Below are 17,898 nucleotides of genomic sequence, written 5' to 3' on the forward strand. Positions count from 1 at the left end.
AAGAGAGAATTGGTAGTATCTCTGCTAAAAAGAAAAAACTTCTATGAAGATTGGAAGGTATTGATAGAAACAAGAATCACAAAGATGATTATTTCCTAAGGAAACTGGAAAAATCTCTCTGGGAAGAATATAACAAAGTTTTCTTACAAGAGGAACTGATATGGTTCCAAAAGTCTAGGTGCAAATGGCTCAATTGGGGAGATCAAACACTAAATTCTTCCATACCACATCCATTATCAGAAGGAAAAGAAACCAAATTTTATCTCTTAAAGCAAATGATAATAATTGGGTCGAGGATCAAAATTCCCCTCCTAAGTGATAAAAGAAAGAAGATGAGTTCTTCTTTCTTTCTTGATTACCTTCCTCGCATATGTATAAGACCGAATCCATTCGATTTTTCATTTTAAAAAGGATTACTAATCCTTAACTTTTCGAGGAATCCTTCATCAATAATCGTGAATGACCGATTTTTCTCAATCTTTATGACTTGCTCCTACGAAACTGAGGTCGAAAAGATTGATAAATAGAACCATCTGATTTGATTCATTCTCAATAGCCACAAGATGATCATCTTAGGGTGATCCTTTTATCGACGAATGCTCCTATTACACTCATAGTCTCTGAAGGATGAGAACCAACTATGTAGCATCTACATCGAGAATTCAAGTATTGTATTAAAATCATGGTTGCCTCCTTCTATGAAGATCTCTTTAGGGAGGAAAATGAGGATAGACCCAAGCTCATCACTAACAACAGCTTTCCCCCACTTTTTGATTCCCAACTCCTTATCTTGCATAGAGAAGTGACTGATGATGAAATTAAAAATGTCGCCTTTACTATTGCCCCCTTTAAAGCTCCTAGGCCTGATGGTATCAATGCCGGCTTTATTCATTCTTATTGGGATGATCTTAAAGTTAGCATAATAAACCTTGTTAAAGGAGTTTTCAAACAACCAGATTCTATCAAGGAGATTAATGACACTTATATTACTCTGATTCCTGAAATTGAATATCCCATTAGTATGAAAGATTTTCGTCCCATTTCTCTCTGCAATGTTAGCTACAAGATTATCACCAAAATTCTCTCTAGCTGTCTACGTGAATGTATGAATCATCTAATTAGTGACACTCAAAGTAGCTTCATTCAAGGACGACAAAGCAGTGATAATATTATCATCACCCAAGAGATTATCCACTACTGGGAAGAAAGGCTTTATGGTGATTAAAGTTGATTTCGAAAAAGCTTTTGATAGACTATCATGGAGCTTCATTGATGATACTCTCAAATCCATTGGGATGAATAATCACTATAGAAAACTTATTCATAATGCTATCTCCATATCTCACTTGAGGGTCCTTTGGAATGGTGAACCATCTCACGAATTCACTCTTTCTCATGGCATCCGTCAGGGGCATCCTCTTCCTCCTTATCTCTTTGTTCTTTGTTTTGAATGCCTAAGTCATTGCATTCTTAGTAGTATTGATAAAAATAATTGAAAATCAATTAGGCTAACACCTAACGGGCCTTTTATTTCTCACCTCTTTTTTGCTGATGATCTTTTGATTTTTACAGAAATATCTCTCTTGCAAGCTCTTATTGTTCAGTAATGTCTTTCAGACTTCTATAATGCTTCCGGTCAGAAGATCAACACTGAAAATCTAAACTCTCTTGCTCCAAAAACGTCAATATTAACAGAGCTTTACAAATCAGTAATGAATTGGGAATCCCTCCAATTAGCAACTTTGGAAAATATTTGGGTATCCCTATTATCCTGAGAGAATTGCTAAGCTTACCTTTGCGCCCCTTATTGATAAAACTTATTCGCGTCTAAGTAATTGGAAGAATCGCTACCTTAACATAGCTGGGAAATTTGTTCTCATAAAATCTATATTTGTAGCTATTCCCAGCTATACCATGCAGACCATGCTCTTACCTGACAATGTCTTGGCCGAATTGGATAAAATTTTTAGAAACTTTCTTTGGGACTCTACTGATGTGAACAAAAAGCCCGACCTTCTATCTTAGGATTGTGTTACTTTTAGAAAAAAGGAAGGGGGTATTGGTCTCAAAAAACTCAAGAATTAAAATATCACTTTTATAATGAAGTTGTATTGGGGTCTCATTACTAAACCCGATTGTCTTTGGGTACGAATCATTCGTAATGAATACAACTGTAGTAAACCTACTATTCTAATGGTGATCAAATCGAACTCTTGCTCCTATAATTGGAATAGTATATGCAAAATTTAGGATGTCTTTCTATCGCACATTGGTTGAAAAATTGGTAAAGAAGATAAAATATCCTTTTAGTATGATAAATAGACTTCTCTTCTTGAACCTTTAGTTTATCATGCCTTTAAGGATGTTGAGTCTATCCTTCACGCCAGAGTATCAAATTTGTGCAAAATAATGGTGGATGAAATTTTGATATTATTAACAGATATCTCTATCATGATGTAGTCAAACGCATCGCCCATATCCAACCTCCGAATCGGTCTAGTGGGGAGGACACACTTATTTGGAGACCTTCTTCTGACGGCAATTTCTCTATCAAATCAGCCTATAAAGCTATGGAGGACCATAAATATCAAAACTACTCACATATCTGGTCTACAATTTGAAAATGGCCCACATATGAGAAAATTAATTTTTTTCTCTGGAAAGCTAGTTGGGATTGTCTCAAAGTCATGTACAATTCTTCTGATAGGAATGACCATCAGCAATGCACCTGCCCATTTGGTTGTAACTCCCCTGACTCTTCCATTCATATTTTAAGATATTGCAGGGTAGCTAAATAGGTTTGGGAAAATTGTTAAGCCCTAATAAATTTAATACTTTCTTCTCTCTTTCCCTGTAGGACTAGATTCTTTGGAATGCAAAAAATGAAATTGGAAGCACATCCATAAGGAGATTGCCTTGGAAGAAACTCTTTGCACAAACCTGCTGGAACATAAGAAGATAACTGGCTGTGATTGTGACTAGATGACCAACTTTAACTGGGATCAAACAACTAGAGTGGACTAAGACCGGATGGCCAGCATCAATTGAGATCGAACCACCAGTGATGATTGGGACCAAACCAACAACATCAACCGAGACCACCCTCCACCACGTAATGCTGGTTTGCCATCATTATCATCATTCAATGCTAGTCCAGTGCAGTTATTTGGTGTAGGTTAGCTACTACTGTATGGTGCTAGTTTGTTGCATCTAATCTATGTTGATCTACCCCCAAAGCCATCGTCTAGGATCAATTTATGATCATTGCCTTTGATCCATTTGCTTTGTTGTCCGGTGCCAAATGTCGTTGTTAATAGGAAATGTTTTGATGTCGTCATCCAAGTCTAATCTACAGCAATCAGATTGCTATAATCATCTCATGTTAATCCTTAAGCGTTGTTTGGGTTTATACAGCTAGAGTAGATTGAGACCAAGTCTCCACCCTTGATCTGGATTGAAATACCGACTTTGACTAAGATCGAATCACTGACATCATCCAAGTTGCTTTTAAATTCAAACATAAAATTTAAAATTTAGAATTTTATTTGAAATCCAAATAAAGTATTTTAATATTATAACTTAAAATTTTTTATGTCACCAATATACAAAATTTAGAATTTATGAATTTTAAATATGAGATTTTAAATTTAAATTCTTAACCTAAATCCACCTATTTAAATGCAACCTAAGTGAAGCTATATTTGAGTAGTCATTAGTGCCAAAGAGCATTTTTAAACTGACCTTTTTATACTGCTGGCGGAAGATATTTTTATACGCTAATTAGCTACTTTGCTTCTATTTTATTTAATCTTTGTCAGGACTTAAATGTTAAAAATCTTCAATTCCCCATTTCCTATAGAATTCCAACAAACTTATATATTAATGTAAACTAATTTTTTAATTGATTTTTTATCAAAAGAACATGCCTTTTTAACTGATTGTAAAGGAAATCGTGTAGAAAATATAACCAATGACATTTTTATAATTATATAAATACAGGCGCACATATATAGCATGTGCAAAGGACTTTCTTCATCAAATAAAGAATAAACCGTCAAGTAACTTGCCATTGGTGTTGAAATTGAAGAAATTATTCATGCCAAAAAAGAAATTGAATAAATTATTGTTATTATTTACGCCTTTATATGCTAGTTTTACAACACGTTTAACGAAACAGATTCAAAAATTACTGTAAAAAATAATTTTTAATTGCAGTAAAATGTTTTTGTTACACCACTGAATTCACAAATCCAACTCCTTAGTACCCTTCGTCCCAAATTATAAAATATTTTTAGGGGAGATTTGTCGTCCCAAAATATAAAATATTTTTTAAAAAAATTAAGGTTTCACTAAATATACTTATTTTAATATTATCTTTTCTCTCTCTATTTAATATTAATTAGGTGTGAATTTAAGGTTATTAAATAAAGGGTATTTTTAACAGTTTATATTTTTATTTTAAAAAAATAAAGTTGTTAAGTATATTTAATGAGAATTGTTAGTATGTGAGATTTTATTTAAAAATATTTTATAATTTAAGACGAAGAGAGTAATGCTCTTATTCATGAGGACATTGAAATATTGAGTTTTTCTTTGTGATAATAATCCAGCATAAGGTAATGTACTAATATCAATATGATTATATGAGTAAGTGCTGTTCTGGCCCCCAAAAAAAAAAAAACAAAACAAAACAAAACAAAAAACAAAGCAATAAGTGTGCGGTTTTGATTGTTAGCTTTTGATGCATGCTTTGCTAAATGTTTTTCTTCTGGAAACTAGTAGAGTTTTCCTTTATGCCAAAAATTGATTTTTTTTTTTTGGAAAAACAACAATTAAAGACCCTTGTGAGACCATTAATTACAAGTAAATATCTTGAATTATTGAAATCCCAATAATAAATCTTAATTCTTATTTGGAATTAAAGATATGAGTTTAAAATAAAAAAACATTATTGAAATTACTATTATAAGTTAGGACTATTGTTAATGTTAATTGAAAAAAATCAAGAACAACACTTTAAAATGAGTTATTTTTCAGTATGAAATTAAAATTTATTTTTGAAACTTTTGAAAAAAACTTGTGAATATACAATAATCACTTTAAAATTCATCAAAGTTACTTTTAAATATGAAGTCAATTACTTTTAAATTTTTATATATTCTTGTCAATACATCGATAAACCTCTTAAAAAAAAAAAAAGGTACTACTAAAATTAATATTATGAGTTGAAACTATTATAATCTCACTTGAAAAAATTCAAGATCTCGAATGTTATAGGCAGAGACTATTAAAATTATTATTATTGGTAAGAACTATCATTAATTTCATCCCTAAATGTGAATTCTATTTTTTTCAACTGAAATTAGCAATAATTCTAACCTATACTAGTAGTTTCAACAATGTCTTTTCTTGATGTTAAACTTATATTTTTAATTTCAAATAAAGATTATGATTCATTATTGAGATTTTAATAATTTAAAGTCTTTAGTTAAAATTAATAATCTTATAAAATCCTTAATTATCATTTTTCTTTCTTTTCTATTTTGAATTAGGATGGGGTTTTACTTTTTACTTTTACTCATCAAATTTCAAATCAAAATAATGTAAATCTTACAAACCCAACGAAAGATAATGTAATTTCTCTTTTTCTTTTTGTGGAAAGAAAGACCTACCATGTAATTGGGTTAGTTGGCGCGTGGGATCTCGGGTAATAAGGGCCCAAACAAGAAATCGGGCTTGTCATTTAAATTTTGCCTTAGGCACCCAATCGAACGGGGATATGCCCATGGATCATAAATTCAAACATGGGAGAATCACACTTAGAGATCTCTGAAGCAAAATAATTATACTACAAGCCCTTTCAATTTTGAAATAATTGTCTAGAAGACTAGAACCAAGAGTCCTCTTTGCAAATAAGATTTTAGCTGAAAAGATGAGAATGCACTTGGTTTTCAAGTATATGTTGGCATTTTTACTACCAAATATTTACATATGCACAACAATAGGTTCATATTTGCTAGTAGCATAGGTTTACATATTCACAATTACAACTTGACATATTCATAGCTACAGCTTCACATATTCATAATTATAGTTCACACACAAGTTTAAATTCACAATTAGCAAATATGTGGTAATTGGCAAATGTGATTCCATAAAAAAAAAATAGGACATTACTATTTTTTGTTCAAGGCCATAGAAAAATCACATAGGAAAGGAAAACAGTCGAGTCATATTAAAATTTACAAGGATTAAACATCTTGTAAATAGATCTTCAAAAGTCATGATGTCAAAATCATCATTCAAATCTTGGCAAGCCAACTACTCTAATCTATTTTGTTCTTGAAAGAATTTCAACTAAAGACTAAAGATATAGCTTAATTATTAACGGGTCTAAAAAAATATGAAATTTCAATTTAGTTTAAGAGGATTGAAGTGAAAATAAGTTTAACAACGAAATACTAAAGTACTTTTCATTTTTTTCATTTTATCCTTTTCTTATTTCACTTGTTAATTTATCAATATGAGTTATAAATTAAATGACTAAATCTATTAATAATTATACAAGCCTTGAACATCAATTGTTCATTTAGTCTGTCAGACAAACAGTAACATCAATTGCTAATTGATCAACTTTAGGTTTTAAACCATGTAGGAAATGAAAACTTGATGAAAATTAATCAAGTCATATTAACAAGTAAAGTTAATCAATTAGCAACTGATATTGCTGCTTGTCTAATATATTAATTGAATAATTGATATTCAAGTCTTGTATGATTATTGATAGGTCAAATCATGTAATTTACAACTTAAATTGATAAATTAATAAGTGAAGTAAGAAAATTAACAACTAGTGATTCTGCATCTTGTACAAAATTAACAAATGACAAATACTTTAGTCTCTTTACTATTAAAATTACTTTCACTTCAATCCTCCTAGAATGAACTAAAATTTTAGATTTTTATAAGTCCCATTAACAATCAAGTCACATAATTGGCCTTTAGTTGAAATATTCCCTTGTTTCTTTAAACACATGTTTAAAAATGATTGTCTAATTTCTCAATTCTTGATTTTCTTGAGAGTTTCTAAAAGAGAATATTTGTTAGATAAATTGTATTAAATAAGCATTAAAACTTAAAAAGAGTCAAAGTAAATGTTGACTTTGGTGTAATTGTCCTTTCAATAGAGGTTCAAACCTTTCAAAATCTCCAAAAGCTCTACAATTATGTCGAGGGAATTTCCATGATCATCTTAGATGAGCTCTCCATAAGCAGTAGCATCGTTGGATTTCACTGAGCCATTAATATTAAATCCAATCCAACCTCATTCTAGGCTATGCCATCTTGCTTGAACTTTTTCACGTTCCTTAGACAAATGGTTGATTCCAGATGGTAGCGTGAGATCATCGAATATGCCCGGGGTATTAAAGAAAGCAATGTTTGTGGTGTTTATGGTGAGGGGAGTGTTTTCTTCAAAATATATATTTTTACATCCTGCTTTGTAAATATTCTAGAAAATATGTGCAAAAAATCCCTGCTAAGGAGTTCTTGCACTCTACATTATTAAATTTAAAAGTATAATATAGTGACTTCTCTTTCATTTTACTAAAATTACATATAGCTTATTTCTGTTTTTAAAACCTATACTTTATTGTAATTTTTAACACCATTAGGAGTATTTTGTTAAAAATTTTAAAATATTCAGTTTTTTATTTGGAATTATGTTAAAAATATTAAAATTATTAATTTGCCCTTATGATATCATTGTCTTCCATCTCTCTCAATTTTAAAAGCTTTAAATAATTAAGTACGTCAATATTTAAATTATGAAATTTTTAATTGTGTGTTTAAATTTTTTAAAAATTACGAAATGAATAGGTTTATAACTTTACATATCTAAAATTTTTAAAATAAAAATAAAAATTTAAAAAATATGCGCATGATTATTTTGGGTAATTTAAATAATTTTAAATAATATTTATATTTAAATAGAAATATTTTGGTTTAACATATTTGATTTAACAATCTTGAGTGGATGGAAATAAAATATTATAAATAGAAGGGATATTTGTGTTTATAACTAACTATTCATATTAGGAAGGACTCGTATATTTTTATAAATAGAAGGGGTTTAATTTTTGTTTTCAATTTTTATTATTTATTTGTAGTATGTTGTAGAATCATCATATTTTTATGGAGAAAAATAATGGGTTTCTTCTACATTTGTTAAAAACTTTATCTCATAAAACATAGGAAAATATAATCTACAAGTATTTATAGTTCCCTCAATTTTAAACTAAGTTTCTATTGTTTATTTTATTTTAATTAAACATTTATAGTTTATCTATTATATTTGTTAATTACAAAAGTTAGGATCCTTGATTTTTTTTCTTTTTTAAAAAATTTAGAATTTTCACATCATGGGCAATTCCTTAATGGCCATGGAGCCACTGCCCCTCTTGTGGCTAGCATCATGTGAATAACTTCTAAGCAAATATGCTTTTTAACCCACTGTTAATGTGCAATTAATGATTAATGTTAATGTCAGTAGATCAAGCAACTGTATTGCAACGATTTTGATACTCAAGCTATAACATTGCTTTAATAAATAGTTCATAATATTTGATTGTTATTCCAAAATACTTCAAAGACAAGAATAGCATTTAACTGTACATAGTTACTAATTACTCTTGCAACTCCGTTGTAAGTACTAGTATTTTATAGGATTAAGGAATAAAATTGTTCTATAAATCTTCTAAAATAAGTATTGAATACTCTTATCTTTTAGTTAGAACAATTTTGGTCTAAAACTTTCAAAAGATGAGCAATTTCTCCTCATTGTTAACCTGAACTAACTATTGATCGTTAAACCTTGCCTTTGACTAATAATTTTACATGTGTACCTTCTCATTCCTCCTCTTTTTGGATAAACAAAGGCAACCCATAAAATTACCCTAACCGTGTAGCTTCCATGGAGCTCTTCTTGGGCTAGTCTTTTGAATTACACAAACCAGTGTTGTTAAAATTGGACTGGACCGGACGGTCTGATCGGTCCGACCGCCATCCGTTGAACAAAACGGTTTGGTTTAACTAGTTAAACCAATTTGACATTTGACTTAGGTTGACCCAGATTGAATCGAATGATTTTGAGAGAACCAGCTTTGATCCGAAAACCAGAGCCGAGTCAACCCGGTTCAAAGCCAAAAAAATTAAATAAAAAAATTAGGCTAAGTTGCTTAAATTCAAAATTTCTCTTCTCTAATCACTAATTCTCTCTTTTCTTCTCTTCTCTAATATCAAATTTTTTCTTCATGGTCCAAACTCAATCTCTAACTTCTCCTCTAACTCTAGAAATCTCACCTTTAGCATCGAGACCAGAAGCTTGTGAGTCATGACATGACGGCGTGCTTCCAACTTCAACATTTTCCTTTGAGATCACAAGCTTGTACTGACATGCCTCTGCCTATAGCTCCAACGGTCTAACATTTAGCTTTTGGAGTCAAGATCCTAAGCACAATTGACAAATTACTGTTTTATTTATAAGTTGCACATCTAAATATTTTTTTATTTAATTTTTATATCACCAGTTTGATCGCTAGTCTATCCAATTAGACCTGAAAACCGCGACCTGTTGCTTTTTCTGGTTCGATGTCCAGTTCAGGTTTCAAAACACTGACACAAACACGCTCTGGGTGTGCTCTGGTGAAATCATTAAAGCTAGGTTACAGCAACAGAGTTTATTCGTCACTGCACTACAATGTTTTTTCTTTAGGCAACACTTTTTTGATTGCAACAGTTCTAAAAGTGTTGCTTAATGTGGGTATAATCAACAATTTTGTGTATTGATATTGATGCCAGTAGAAGCAATTTGAAAACTATTTCCTAAAATAAAATAGGTAATAATTTTCAAGTGCTGCAATAAAAACTTTCAAATAGGCAACATAAAAAGACTGTCGCCTATAATGAAACTTCTATTAATCGTTAAACCATGCCTTTGACTAAAAATTTTACATGTGTAACCTTCTCGTTCCTCCTCTTTTTGGGATAAACAAAGGAAACCTATAAAATTACCCTAACCGTGTAGCTTCTGTGGAGCTCTTCTTGGGCTAGTCTTTTTGAATTACACAAACCAATGTTGTTGAAACTGGACTAGATCAGACGGTTTGATCGGTTTGACCACCACCCGCTGAACAAAATGATTTGGTTCAACCAATTGAACCAATCTGACATTTGACCTAGATTGAATCAGACGGTTTTGAGAGAACCGTCTTTGATCCAGAAATTGGAGCCAGGTCAACCCGGTTCAAAACTAAAAAAAAAAAGAATTTTAAGCTAAGTTGCTTAAATTTATAATTTCTCTTCTCTAATAACTAATTGTCTCTTTTCTTCTCTTCTCTAATATCTAATTTCTTCTTCATGGCCCAAATTCAATCTCTAACTTTTCCTCCACCTTTGGCATCGAGACTAAAAGTTTGTGAGTCATGACATGACGGCGTGCCTCCAGCTCCAGCATTTTCCTTCGAGATCACAAGCTTATACTGACATGCCTCTACCTCTAGCTCCAATAGTCTAAGCATCTAGCTTTTGGAGTCGAGATCTTAAGCACTATTGACAAATTAATGTTTTATTTATATAATTGCACATATAAATATTATTTTTTATTTAATTTTTATATCATCGATTTGACCGCCGGTCTAATCAGTTAGTTAGACCGTGAAAATCGCAACCCGTTGCTCTTCCGATTGATGTCCAGTCTAAGTTTCAAAATTCTGACGCAAACAAGCTCTGGGGGTGCTCTAGTGAAACCATTAAAGCTAGGCACAGCAATAGAGTTTATTCATCACTGCACTACAATGTTTTTTCCTTAAGGCAACACTTTTTGATTGTAACAGTTCTAAAAGTGTTGCTTAATGTGGGTATAATAACAATTTTTGTGTATTGATATTGATGCTAATATTAAGCAATTTGAAAACTATTTCCTAAAATAAAATAGGCAATAATTTTCAAGTGTAGCAATAAAACTTTCAAATAGGCAACATAAAAGACGGTTGCCTATAATGAAACTTCTATTGCAACCTTTTAAAATTGTTCCTTATTTTAATAGGCAACAAAAAATTAATGTTGCCTTCTCTTTCGTCACATTTAAAAACTATTGTCCATTGTTTTTCTACTAATAAAAAATTCTTTTCATTTTTTTGATAACTTATCTACATTCTTTTTATTTGTTTATTTATTTTTATTTTCTTAATTTTTTTATTAATTAGAAAATTTAAAATTTAATTTAAAAATTATGTTTTCCTACCAGAATTTAATAATTATCTATATATATATATATATATATAATGTAAAGGTGCAAATTGACTTTAGAACTTTTCTTTCAAGGGCGCTTAGTATCTTGAATTTTTTTGAACCGATGTTGCCCTGAAACTTTTTAAAATGGTGCAATGTTATCCTACCATCAGAGTTGACTCTTTTTGTCTGACTGGACTTGTCACATGTTATTTTTTTAAAAAAATAAAAAATACTAAAGGTGTAAATTTACTTGGAACTTTTCCTCCAAAGATGCCTAGTATCCTCAACTTTTTTAGGGAGCAATGTTGCCTCGAAACTCTCCAAAAAGGTGTAATGTTGCCTTGCTATTAGAATTAATCATTTTGTTTGACTTCACTTGCCACATGGTAGCCACATGACATTTTTAAAAAATTAAAAAAATGACGTTCCTTCTGTTCTTGTGTCTCAATTACACATCGCTCTCCCTCCTTCACATTCGACCATTCTTCTTGTCTTCATTCCTCCCTCCTCCACCTCGGCATTTGCAAGACAAAAGCTAAATGAGAAGCACATAGCTGTCGCCTACTAAGTTGTTACTTATCCCTACTTGGCATTGATCAATCTGAGTTTTTAATTTCTTGTTCTTGTTTTTTGGATATTTGGGTTGTTCTTGAATTGTTGAGTTCTTGAGTTGTGTTCTTTATTTTCTTCCTCTCTGCCCCTTGCTTTTGATTGTTTTCGATGTTGAAAATTTGGGTTTGATTGTTTTTTGATGTTCGAAATCTGAGTTTGAATTTTCATCTTAGTGTTTGAGTTATTTTGCATTTTTAATCTTGTGGATGAAGAAGAAGAAGCTAATAAAGACGAAACATAGCTCTTTTATTTTTTAATGTTTAAAAAAATGCCATGTGGTAAGTCAGACAAAATGGCCAACTCTAACAACAGGGCAACATTACTCTAAAAAAAAGTTAAAGATACCAAGCGCTCTTGGAGGAAAAGTTCTAGAATAAATTTGCACTTTTATCATTTTTTTAATTTTTAAAAATGCCACGTGGTAGCCATGTGGCAAGTTCAGTCAGACAAAATAATCAACTCTAATGGCAGGGTAATATTGCACCATTTTGAAAAGTTCCGGAACAATATAGCCCCAAAAAAAAGTTCAAAATACCAACCGCCCCCAGAGAAAAAGTTTCAAAGTAAATTTACACCTTTACCCATATATATATATATATATATATAATATTTTACTTTATAATAACTAAAACTCATGTTGGAAGAGTGGTTGAGCTATATTAGGGTTCAAATCTTAAGTGAGGGAGGAAATATTAAATTTTGTCTATTTAATATTTTCGTAACAATTCTTAAGTGTTGCCTATATTTATATAATAGGTAACAAGTAAAAACTATTGTTTATTTCAACACTCTAAAAATGTTGCCTATTGTCTTACTATAAGCAACGGTTTTATAATTTATGATCTAAAATATATATAAAAAAAAAAACCATTACCTTAAACTACAGTCTATAGGAAACGGGGACAAGTCTCACACTCAAAAGCTGTTTCCTATACCTATACGCACAGATAAAAAATGTTACACAGTGTCATCATCTACTTTAGCCATAAAACCAGCAACAAAGTTCCCCTGTGAGTTTCGAATCAAAACCCTACTAGCCACAACTTCAGATACTTCACAGAATGCTCCTTTTTGTCACCCACTATGGCGGTGGGGCCACCCACCCTCCTTGCCTTCAATTCTAGTGAAGAGAAGCCATAGCATGCTGACCTATCTTGGCATGAGCTTCCAGCGTGCTCTCACACATAAGTCGTCAATGGAGAAGCAATATAGCTCGAATTGAACACTGTGAGCCCAAAAACTTGGTGATGGCAAGGGAAAGTGATGGAATAAAGTGCTTCTTTAGTTTTGGTAGATGGTGGTTGAAAATGGAGGATGAAAATGAGTCACCGTTGTTGTTTTGATTCCTCATTGTTGATTTGGAATTGGTTTCTAGGGAGGAAGGAATGCAGATGCTATTGCAATGTGTGATGGATTTTTTTTTTTAAATGTCACTTAACAAAAAAAAATGTCAAAATAATGGTTAATAAATGGTTTCACTAATGATAAGGCAAAATGACTTCCTTCTTTAAAGTTATGGGCCAAAATTTCTCTAATTAAAAAGTAATGATATTAGTACTTCTTTCAGAAAACTTTTAAAATATTTTTTTTCCTTAATCTTATTTGAAATTTTTTACAAAAACTTGTCTTGTTCCTCAATCCTAACTCAAATGGTTGGAATATAAAATTGTAGCTAAAACTATTATTTTATCTAAACAAATAAATTTTGTAAAAATAATTATTTCCAATTATTATTGGTGATGCTATATCCAGGACAAGTTAGGCATGCATACAGGAATGATGAAATTAATGTGATTACTCTTTTTTATATGTCACTTACTATGTATTTATTGCAAGCAAAAAAATTTTTAAAATTCATTAATTTGATCTAAATTTAATAAGTTTTCAACTCATTTTTTATTAAATATATATACATTAATATATTCTTTTCTATCAACATTTAACTGAGGACTAAAAAATTGAAAAAATTACATTCAAAAAACTAATAAAAAATTTATTTATAATTAAAAATAATACAAAATAAATTATTGATAAAATAAGGACATGAATTTATTTATTTATTTTTTAAATAGAACTTATCATTAATCATTCTCAATCCATAAGTTTTTATGTAAATTTCTTCTCACCTCTCTTACAAATAAAATCGCGAGCATATATTTACCTGTAGAAGCAAGAACCAAATCAGAGGGTAAACTAGACAAGCTAGCGGAGTTGGAGGCCACCGGAAGTTCTCTCATCCGAGACGGAGAGACTCTGAGAGAAGACGCGCAGGATGTCTCTGGTGGACTATGCTTCCTCTTCGGAGGACGAAGCTCCCGATTTCGTTGAAGAGCCCCAACTTCCTCAGGACAAGCCACCAGCACAGGCCTCAGCCTCGACATCGGAACCTCCACCTCCTCGGACGCAGTAATTCTCAGTTTCTTTTGACCTCCGTTTCATTTTCTTTGCATGCTGATATCACTGCCTTTGAGAAATTGATTGTTGAGAAATTGGTTGTAAGTTATTAACGGGTTACTGTGTCCACTTGCTCATTGCTTAAATGAGAAAAATGATTGTACATGGATTTCTATTTAAAGACGGTTGATTGATATCCGGATACTCACGAATACCGGATTGTGCTTGGTAGGAATTCAGACCTCAGTGTGCTTTTGGGAAGGTGAAAATGGAGGAATTTAACATCAGGAATGTTTCTAGACTTTTAATGTTCCAATACTCTGCTAATCTTCACTCGCCCATTTTACACGTTGCCCTTTCAGTCCTACCAAGTGTCAACCACACCTTCCGTTAGGGTTGTTTGACACCGATTACACCCTCCTAAACAATGAATTAAATCGCGGAAAAACTAATCAAAATGACTGAAATTGTTCTAGTTCTAATGTTCTTTAAAGGGAATCCAGCAGGTTTGGTCTCCTTTTCGGTTGGAAATTTTCCCGATCGACTGTTGGAAATTTCATGTCTATAATTTTAGAATTTGGGGTTAAGGTCTAATTTTGCTTCTAAACTATTCTTAGAGAAGCAATGTTGTCCTTAAACTATTCATCATAGCAATATTACTCCTAAACTAATAAAATCAGAGCAACGTTGCCCCTGTCATTTAAGCATTTATTACTGTAGCTAGTGGGCCTACTTTTTATGAGTTAAGTTGTAATTTTCCCCTAAACTATTTTTAGAGGAACAATGTTGCTCTCGCCGTTTAAAAATCATAAAAATCCGTTAACTGTAGCCAGTAAGATCCACTTTTCATTGTCTCTTTCTATTTAACATTAAATCAGGTAAGGATTTCAACTAAACTGTAGTATTCTAGTTGCTGAATTGGTTTTTGGATAATCACTGTATGATGGTCTTTGTATAGAATTTTTTGTTTATGATGCACATAAGAGAGTAGATTTATTTATGATAGTTAATTTTGTGGACTGATCCACTCAAGATGATAAAAAGCGACTTTTTACTTGAAAAAATTGTTTATATGCTTTTTGTTGGATTAAGAGCTCCTCTTGTAATATTGTCAATGTGAATTTATACTTCAACTATTGTCATATTTGTCACTGAAGAAAATTAGTGCAAAAATTGAGCTTCTTTTCAATGTATAGTTCATGACTCATTGGAATGTTAGTGGAGAATATTATGACAAAGATAAATGCTTTCACATAAATGCTGGATGTTAGAAAGGATATAAATGAAATGACATTAGTATAAAAAGTACTTTTCATTATTTCTCTCTAATTAACAAACATTTATGATTTTAAACGACAGGGGCAACAATGTTCGGATTTAATTAGTTTAGGGCAGACATTGCTCATTTGAGAATAGTTTAGGAACAAAATTGCACCTTAACTCATGAAAAGTAGATTCCATTATCTATAATTAATGAATGTTTAAATAGCAGGGAGCAACATTGCTCCAATTTTAATTAGTTTTAGAGGGCAACATTGTTATGATGGGTAGTTTAAGGATAACATTGCTCTTCTGAGAAACCTCAGCTCAAAGGAAGGTTAGTTGTGAAATACTGACATGTTGATGTTATGGAATTCTTCCATTAGCTTCTGTAAGCCTATGTCGCACTCACTATACATTCTTAAAATCTAGTTTTTTGTTTTTACAGAAATTTAAGGACATTAGACAATGCCCCTAAATTGAAGTTGGCTTGAGAGTACTGCTGCAGTCTGTTATTTACTCAATTTATATTTTGTTTTATTATGATAAATTTGCTATATTTTTTAGTATACTGTATTTTGGACTACTGGCTAATTTTGTGTGACTTTCTGTTAATATCATTTTTAATTGATAAAGAAGAAAAGGAAAACAGAAGTAAACAAAAATGGGAAAAGAAATATAAATTGTCTCAGACAAGCCTCCAATCGTTGTGTGAATCAGAATAGAACATATCCTCTGAATAATAATGTTAAAGGAAGTAGGAAAACCTACTTTTATCAATAAGCTTGCAGATGAGGATCTCTCGCTAAAAATTCTTGCATCATATGGCTTACAGGCTATCTGAAAAGGCTTAGCTCCTCCTCAAAACCTTACCCTCCTTCCTACTTTCCAACTTCAGAAATGGGCGCAGAGAAACTTTCGAGGAAAGTAGATAAATCTGATGAAATCCTTAGCCAGAGAAGAACAGTGAGATCAGATCGGAGCATTATTGGAAGTAGAATATAGAGTAAATACACCATTTGGTCTCTAAATGAGTCTGAGATACCTCAACAGTTTATTCTTTAGATTTCATCGGCTAAATGAGTCGGTCCTTCAAAGTCTGTAACTTGCTATATGTTACCCTCACTGTTGGATCAAATTGTTTATTTACTCAACTGTGAGGGGCTTGCTCAATTGCACATGCAGTTAGTTACGAAGTGACTAATTTGTATGGAGAAATAAGTACAAGTATTAAATCATAAGGAGGTATAGTTTTACGGGACCAAATTATATACTTACTTCAGACTTAAAAATGCAAGCAGGGTGGAAATTCCACCAAAAGGAACACGTATTTGGGAACCCCTAGTTGTATTGGAAGTTAAGGAAAGAAAGAGGGGGTATTCATGGGAGATGAACTGCAGCATTAACTGCCATACAGAGCGGAGAATTTTCCAAAATTCCATACCATAGTTCTCCTGGCTACACAGAAATTTATACTGGAGGCGTATTCTGCTGCTTTTGTATCTTCTATTGTATACTTCTGTTGATTTTATTGTATTGAAATGTTGAACTTTATTTATGAGACAGATGAGGTGTGTTGTCGTCTCCCTGTTTTTCTCAATATGACTATACTTTAAACTTACTGACTTTTGAATTGCCGACATATTTTTATTTGATTCAATACGGGTTTCATAGATTCTTGCCAGTCAAATTTCTTGACATTACAACGCTTGTGTGTCTGGATCAAACTTGGAATGTCGAAACGAAACAAAAGCAAATTATCTAACCTCATAATGGTTTACTGACACTGTTTGAAATTGGGTGGTAATAGATATGATCATAAATCTACTGTTTGGTGTTCATCTTCTCACGTTTTTCTGTTCTTGTTTTAGCCTAAAGCTGAGATTACAGCTTGTATATGGGACTACATAACATATTCTCATCCCTAAATGCGTCTGTTAGAGGATCCTCTGTTGAAATGATACGAATACTCATGGAACTCTGATTGTGTATTTTACAGGAGTAACGTTGTTACAGAAGACATAAGCAAGCTATTTGTCGAGAAGCCCAGCAAGCCTTCATCAGCTCACTAAAGATCACATAATGATGAGTGACTAACTTTCGGGTCAGCTACACACGTGGTACTGTTAACTTTGGAAGGGCTTGTTAATCTGTATTTCGTACTCTGGTTCATGGGCTACTTTGTGGTTATTTACACCCTTGGGCTTTTCTGAACCTTTGTAGGAGAAGAAATTGATCTATAATGTGTATGAAACTAGTGGGAGGAACATGTATTTTTTTCAGTGAGATGGATATGAATTTTGTGCGGGTTTCGTCTTTTAAGAGTGTTCATCTCTTATT

At 31.8% G+C, this 17,898-nt stretch overlaps 1 long non-coding RNA gene across 1 annotated transcript; it reads left to right on the plus strand.

Annotated features, from left to right (window-relative positions):
- Positions 1–14,063: 14,063 nt before the first annotated feature.
- Positions 14,064–17,880, plus strand: LOC129312874 (uncharacterized). The gene is made up of 2 exons (XR_008593747.1): positions 14,064–14,310; positions 17,558–17,880. It is a non-coding gene; the product is annotated as an uncharacterized LOC129312874 (long non-coding RNA).
- Positions 17,881–17,898: the final 18 nt, after the last annotated feature.

The sequence above is a fragment of the Prosopis cineraria genome, unplaced genomic scaffold, assembly GCF_029017545.1.
Source record: "Prosopis cineraria cultivar Desert tree isolate PC_DT_omini unplaced genomic scaffold, ASM2901754v1 PC6, whole genome shotgun sequence".
In the NCBI taxonomy this organism is placed as follows: domain Eukaryota; kingdom Viridiplantae; phylum Streptophyta; class Magnoliopsida; order Fabales; family Fabaceae; genus Prosopis; species Prosopis cineraria.